A 7,486-nucleotide genomic window follows, 5' to 3' on the forward strand; every position below is an offset into this window, starting at 1 on the left:
AACGTGGCCACTGCGCACACTTGGCAGTGGGCTTTTGCCACAGTCTTGTGTTCTGAAGCCCCTCTGTTGTGGGCTTGGTGACTTAAGGATGAGCCGCTTCAGCAGCGTTTGACTGCCAGAGTCCGAGCTGTCCCAAGTGCGCTGAAGGTATTTGTCCAGCAGAGGGAACCAGAGCCTCTTAGTTTTGACCAAAGTTTGATTTGGTGCTCTTTGAAAAGAGTGAATGTGACGGTGCTGCTGCTACTGCTTGTTGGAAGAGTGGGTTTTATGTGCATTTCCTCAGCTGCGTGCGTGCGTTTGTGAGAGAGAGCTTGGAGCTGAAGGGGCTGTAAATTGTAGAAAGAGCGCTGCTCCCTGCTTAATGCTGGTGGCCTGGCACGGTGTGGGTGTTTTGCCACATGCCGGCTGGACTGGCACAGACACATTTGAAGAGGAGGGGCCAGAGTGTGTGAGGATTGCAGATAAATAAAGTGTGAAAAAGCGGCAAAGTGCAGCAAAAGCTTACGGCACCTGGTATTCCCAGGCGGTCTCCCATCCAAGTACTAACCAGGCCCGACTCTGCTTAGCTTCCGAGATCAGACGAGATCGGGCGTGTTCAGAGTGGTGTGGCCGTAAACGAGGACGGAGGGGCCACACGCATGCTTTAAGGGTCACACAGCAGCTCCTTGCCTTCCTCGCACGCACCTCACCACAAACTCATTCATGCCCACTGCATCTTTACATTACACATCAATTTCTTTCTCATAGGAAATGCCAACTTGACAAAACCACTAGTCCTTGCAAGGAACATTCCACATCACTTGTCATTCTCTTCCATTTTACTCCTGCTGGAAAACCCCTCTGCCCCTTGTCAATAAGCACTGCCAAGTTGTCCAGCAGCCGTCCAGGCTTTCTGCTTGCTTGCCTCTTTTCCACAGTCCTCTGCTCTCTTGGCAGCTTGTGTGTGTGTTTTTTTTTTTTTTTTTTAGCCCCCAATTTGTTCCCTCTAGCTGGTTTTATTCATTCAGTTTTTTAAACCCACACCCCAAAGCGCTTGGCCGGGGGTCAGCCCCATCCTAACCGCCACAGCTGCCCCCGGGGGAGGCCGCCGGAAGCCGTACAGCGGTCACCACCATCTTGTCCAAGAACGGCATGACTGAGATGGTGACAGCGGGGATTTGAACCAGTAGCCCGTCAGTTGAAGGGCCAAACTCTTAGCTCCTGTGCCAACGTGGCCACTGCGCACACTTGGCAGTGGGCTTTTGCCACAGTCTTGTGTTCTGAAGCCCCTCTGTTGTGGGCTTGGTGACTTAAGGATGAGCCGCTTCAGCAGCGTTTGACTGCCAGAGTCCGAGCTGTCCCAAGTGCGCTGAAGGTATTTGTCCAGCAGAGGGAACCAGAGCCTCTTAGTTTTGACCAAAGTTTGATTTGGTGCTCTTTGAAAAGAGTGAATGTGACGGTGCTGCTGCTACTGCTTGTTGGAAGAGTGGGTTTTATGTGCGTTTCCTCAGCTGCGTGAGTGCGTTTGTGAGAGAGAGAGAGCTTGGAGCTGAAGGGGCTGTAAATTGTAGAAAGAGCGCTGCTCCCTGCTTAATGCTGGTGGCCTGGCACGGTGTGGGTGTTTTGCCACATGCCGGCTGGACTGGCACAGACACATTTGAAGAGGAGGGGCCAGAGTGTGTGAGGATTGCAGATAAATAAAGTGTGAAAAAGCGGCAAAGTGCAGCAAAAGCTTACGGCACCTGGTATTCCCAGGCGGTCTCCCATCCAAGTACTAACCAGGCCCGACTCTGCTTAGCTTCCGAGATCAGACGAGATCGGGCGTGTTCAGAGTGGTGTGGCCGTAAACGAGGATGGAGGGGCCACACGCATGCTTTAAGGGTCACACAGCAGCTCCTTGCCTTCCTCGCACGCACCTCACCACAAACTCATTCATGCCCACTGCACCTTTACATTACACATCCAATTCTTTCTCATAGGAAATGCCAACTTGACAAAACCACTAGTCCTTGCAAGGAACATTCCACATCACTTGTCATTCTCTTCCATTTTACTCCTGCTGGAAAACCCCTCTGCCCCTTGTCAATAAGCACGGCCAAGTTGTCCAGAAGCCGTCCGGGCTTTCTGCTTGCTTGCCTCTTTTCCACAGTCCTCTGCTCTCTTGGCAGCTTGTGTGTGTGTTTTTTTTTTTTTTTTTTTTAGCCCCCAATTTGTTCCCTCTAGCTGGTTTTATTCATTCAGTTTTTTAAACCCACACCCCAAAGCGCTTGGCCGGGGGTCAGCCCCATCCTAACCGCCACAGCTGCCCCCGGGGGAGGCCGCCGGAAGCCGTACAGCGGTCACCACCATCTTGTCCAAGAACGGCATGACTGAGATGGTGACAGCGGGGATTTGAACCAGTAGCCCGTCAGTTGAAGGGCCAAACTCTTAGCTCCTGTGCCAACGTGGCCACTGCGCACACTTGGCAGTGGGCTTTTGCCACAGTCTTGTGTTCTGAAGCCCCTCTGTTGTGGGCTTGGTGACTTAAGGATGAGCCGCTTCAGCAGCGTTTGACTGCCAGAGTCCGAGCTGTCCCAAGTGCGCTGAAGGTTTTTGTCCAGCAGAGGGAACCAGAGCCTCTTAGTTTTGACCAAAGTTTGATTTGGTGCTCTTTGAAAAGAGTGAATGTGACGGTGCTGCTGCTACTGCTTGTTGGAAGAGTGGGTTTTATGTGCGTTTCCTCAGCTGCGTGAGTGCGTTTGTGAGAGAGAGAGAGAGCTTGGAGCTGAAGGGGCTGTAAATTGTAGAAAGAGCGCTGCTCCCTGCTTAATGCTGGTGGCCTGGCACGGTGTGGGTGTTTTGCCACATGCCGGCTGGACTGGCACAGACACATTTGAAGAGGAGGGGCCAGAGTGTGTGAGGATTGCAGATAAATAAAGTGTGAAAAAGCGGCAAAGTGCAGCAAAAGCTTACGGCACCTGGTATTCCCAGGCGGTCTCCCATCCAAGTACTAACCAGGCCCGACTCTGCTTAGCTTCCGAGATCAGACGAGATCGGGCGTGTTCAGAGTGGTGTGGCCGTAAACGAGGATGGAGGGGCCACACGCACCCTTTAAGGGTCACACAGCAGCTCCTTGCCTTCCTCGCACGCACCTCACCACAAACTCATTCATGCCCACTGCACCTTTACATTACACATCCAATTCTTTCTCATAGGAAATGCCAACTTGACAAAACCACTAGTCCTTGCAAGGAACATTCCACATCACTTGTCATTGTCTTCCATTTTACTCCTGCTGGAAAACCCCTCTGCCCCTTGTCAATAAGCACGGCCAAGTTGTCCAGAAGCCGTCCGGGCTTTCTGCTTGCTTGCCTCTTTTCCACAGTCCTCTGCTCTCTTGGCAGCTTGTGTGTGTGTTTTTTTTTTTTTTTTTTTAGCCCCCAATTTGTTCCCTCTAGCTGGTTTTATTCATTCAGTTTTTTAAACCCACACCCCAAAGCGCTTGGCCGGGGGTCAGCCCCATCCTAACCGCCACAGCTGCCCCCGGGGGAGGCCGCCGGAAGCCGTACAGCGGTCACCACCATCTTGTCCATGAACGGCATGACTGAGATGGTGACAGCGGGGATTTGAACCAGTAGCCCGTCAGTTGAAGGGCCAAACTCTTAGCTCCTGTGCCAACGTGGCCACTGCGCACACTTGGCAGTGGGCTTTTGCCACAGTCTTGTGTTCTGAAGCCCCTCTGTTGTGGGCTTGGTGACTTAAGGATGAGCCGCTTCAGCAGCGTTTGACTGCCAGAGTCCGAGCTGTCCCAAGTGCGCTGAAGGTTTTTGTCCAGCAGAGGGAACCAGAGCCTCTTAGTTTTGACCAAAGTTTGATTTGGTGCTCTTTGAAAAGAGTGAATGTGACGGTGCTGCTGCTACTGCTTGTTGGAAGAGTGGGTTTTATGTGCGTCTCCTCAGCTGCGTGCGTGTGTGTGAGAGAGAGAGAGAGCTTGGAGCTGAAAGGGCTGTAAATTTTAGAAAGAAGAGCGCTGCTCCCTGCTTAATGCTGGTGGCCTGGCACGGTGTGGGTGTTTTGCCACATGCCGGCTGGACTGGCACAGACACATTTGAAGAGGAGGGGCCAGTGTGTGAGGATTGCAGATAAATAAAGTGTGAAAATGCGGCAAAGTGCAGCAAAAGCTTACGGCACCTGGTATTCCCAGGCGGTCTCCCATCCAAGTACTAACCAGGCCCGACTCTGCTTAGCTTCCGAGATCAGACGAGATCGGGCGTGTTCAGAGTGGTGTGGCCGTAAACGAGGATTGAGGGGCCACACGCACCCTTTAAGGGTCACACAGCAGCTCCTTGCCTTCCTCGCACGCACCTCACCACAAACTCATTCATGCCCACTGCACCTTTACATTACACATCCAATTCTTTCTCATAGGAAATGCCAACTTGACAAAACCACTAGTCCTCGCAAGGAACATTCCACATCACTTGTCATTGTCTTCCATTTTACTCCTGCTGGAAAACCCCTCTGCCCCTTGTCAATAAGCACGGCCAAGTTGTCCAGCAGCCGTCCAGGCTTTCTGCTTGCTTGCCTCTTTTCCACAGTCCTCTGCTCTCTTGGCAGCTTGTGTGTGTGTTTTTTTTTTTTTTTTTTTAGCCCCCAATTTGTTCCCTGTAGCTGGTTTTATTCATTCTGTTTTTTAAACCCACACCCCAAGGCGTTTGGCCGGGGGTGAGCCCCATCCTAACCGCCACAGCTGCCCCCGGGGGAGGCCACCGGAAGCCGTACAACGGTCACTACCATCTTGTCCGAGAACGCTGTGACTGAGATGGTGAGAGCGGGGATTTGAACCAGTAACCCGTCAGTTGAAGGGCCAAACTCTTAGCTCCTGTGCCAACGTGGCCACTGCGCACACTTGGCAGTGGGCTTTTGCCACAGTCACAGTCTTGTGTTCTGAAGTTCAGCTGCTGTGGATTTAGTGCCGTGGGTTCCATGGTGGTGGTGTGGCGTCACCCGCTGTGGATGTGGCGCCACAGGACCTTAGGCTACCATCACACCGCAGCTCTTGATGCTCTATTCCCCTTTTTTGCTCAATGGGATTTTCTTTGGGCTGGACGTTCATACTGCCATTAAATGCCACCGCCACCATACTTCTGTCTCAACGCTTCAAGGCCGCAAAGCCACCGGCACGCGCAGACACCAGAGGCAGACGTCACAGAGCGGCGCGCTGTTTACGCAAGTGCCGGTGAATGCAGGGACGGATTAAGGGTAGTCTCAAAAAAAAAAGTTTACAAACCATGCTATTGTGGATTGTGAATAAATTGAAGCGGTTTGTCGCTTTACGTCTGTCTGGACAATTATAGCTAGCCTGGTCGTGGCACATTAAGCCACTGGTGGCTTAATGTGCCACGACCACGGAGTAGCCAGAGGAGTAGCTAGCCACGGAGTAGCCAGAGGAGTAGCCAGAGTTCAATGAAACCTAGCAGAAATACTAGGTGCAGCTATATGCACACGATCTCAAATGATGTAAATTCAAAAATGCAAAGAGAATTAAATTGTTGAAACTAAGCGCAATCAGAAACACTGTCAATATTTTCAATGAAACTAACAACTTGCTAAGGTTTAGACTGAGTGAGAGAGTGGGGGAGGGGCAGCCACTATCTACTACAAAAAATGCATGCAGTGTGCATGTGTGTGACAGAGGCATGGAGAGGAAGACAGATATGAGGGAAGGTATTGAGTTGGCTATATTAAAAATGCTGTTAATTGCAGTATTAAATTACGTTTTATCATTGTAAATACATATTAAGTGTGAGTGTTTTACAGCAGGCTTATGAAACATGTTAGGTCCAAATTGTGAGGAAATAAGGAAAAAAACATTGAATAAGCTGAAAAAAACATGTTTTCCAATGAACATAATATCAGGGTTACAAACACACATACGCAGCCACAGCTACTACAATAAAACTTCTTGTTGTTTCAACATCTGTCTCCAAATGAAAATTGTGCTACTGGGTAGAATTTGCTTGTAATTTGGATCTGTATGAAACAGCACTTTTGCATTCATGCCAGAGTTTACAACCGTTGCTCTCTCTTTACTCCAATTTATTACACATCGCATTTGGTAGACTTTTTTCTCCCCCTTTTTTAGCCCCGGTTGTTAGTATGGTAAAACACAGGTCTCATTTTACAATTAACACATCACAAGTGACACATTTGTTATATGAAGTCTTGTCATTGACGACATGTCTGAGATCCATGCTAAGATCTGTGCAGTTTCAATGGCGTACCGCGCACATGACGTCACCATCTCATGAGCAACGCCCCTTGCCGCTAAGGTTGGGCAAACAGTGTGAGAGCGCACGTAGCAACCAGCCATTACACATGGAATAGATACAACTATATGACCGACTTTTCAGCTGTTAAACTTTCACAAGAGGATGTCCAGGCGCCCATTTTACTGGTAGAACTGTGGAACAACATACTAACGTTCAGCTCAAACCATGGCTTGAGTGTTGAGGGCTTAGACTGGAAAACGGGCCGAGTTGATAGAAAGGTAAGTCGATGTTTTTCTCCTGCTCGGCGTTCATGGCGTCAGCAGCCGTTTTTTTCTGTTTGTAGTCACCGTCCAGGAATTGGTATAAATTGTCCGGCCCGCCGAGCAATTTAGTCCGGTCCGGTGGCCAAATGCATTATCATTATCCAACGGCTGTATCTCCTCGCTGCATCGACCGGTCTGCACCAGATTTGTTGTGAGTAAGGTGGGAACGCTGCTGAACGCGTTTGTGGGAATCGCCCGGTGGACGGGCGAGGAAAATGCATGAAAGCATCTGCGGTGGGGGGCGGCCGGCGGTGCGCAAACCCCTCCGGTCAGCTGGCCGGCAGGCACCGTAGCGGTGCGCGAACCCCGCCGGCCGCCCCCCACCGCAGCGGTGGCCAATAGGCCGGAGCTGCGCTTGGCTGCGAGGGCCGATCGACGCCACTTGCGGCTTTAACATCCTTCATATGCGGCCTATCAGCGTACCTCGAGTCGCTGTTGCACGTTCCATAACATCAATGTTTAAAAACCATGGTTAGGAGACGTCTTAGACTTCGAAAAAGCGGTAGTTTTACTGAGAAAAACCAAGGGTAACGTACAGCGAAAGAGTGGAGGGAAACGCATATTTGCCCTCCCTGTACCACGTGATATGACGTCACGTTCTAAAAATAGCTCGCTCGCGGTACGCCATTAGCGATTACACTACATGTGGATCGAGCTAGAGTCCACCTCTTTTAAGCATACTAGCTGGGATCCATGTGGGGCCCGCTAAAAGCACCCTTACCCGGGGCATGTGGTAAGTCAGAGGACCCTGGTAGGGGCCCTCGAAATCAGTCAGAGGCCCACCACACCATCCATTGTCATAAGGCAAAAGCAGGGCTAGGGGCCCTGGTAGTTATAGGGCCTGCTGAAAATATCCTCCACCCCCACCCCTCATCCATTTTCATAAGGGCCCCAAAAGCAGGGCAAGGGCCCTTCCACAACCACATCCACTCT

General features: G+C 50.9%; 4 non-coding genes across 4 annotated transcripts; all 4 read right to left on the reverse strand.

Moving 5' to 3' along the window:
• Nucleotides 1-498: 498 nt before the first annotated feature.
• LOC118563510 lies at nucleotides 499-617 on the reverse strand. The gene has a single exon (XR_004931268.1). It is a non-coding gene; the product is annotated as a 5S ribosomal RNA (ribosomal RNA).
• A 1,092-nt stretch (nucleotides 618-1,709) lies between these two features.
• LOC118563511 lies at nucleotides 1,710-1,828 on the reverse strand. Its single transcript, XR_004931269.1, has one exon. It is a non-coding gene; the product is annotated as a 5S ribosomal RNA (ribosomal RNA).
• A 1,096-nt stretch (nucleotides 1,829-2,924) lies between these two features.
• On the reverse strand, nucleotides 2,925-3,043 carry LOC118563512. Its single transcript, XR_004931270.1, has one exon. It is a non-coding gene; the product is annotated as a 5S ribosomal RNA (ribosomal RNA).
• Nucleotides 3,044-4,137: 1,094 nt separating this feature from the next.
• LOC118563499 lies at nucleotides 4,138-4,256 on the reverse strand. Its single transcript, XR_004931257.1, has one exon. It is a non-coding gene; the product is annotated as a 5S ribosomal RNA (ribosomal RNA).
• Nucleotides 4,257-7,486: the final 3,230 nt, after the last annotated feature.

The sequence above is a fragment of the Fundulus heteroclitus genome, chromosome 6, assembly GCF_011125445.2.
Source record: "Fundulus heteroclitus isolate FHET01 chromosome 6, MU-UCD_Fhet_4.1, whole genome shotgun sequence".
NCBI classification, from domain to species: domain Eukaryota; kingdom Metazoa; phylum Chordata; class Actinopteri; order Cyprinodontiformes; family Fundulidae; genus Fundulus; species Fundulus heteroclitus.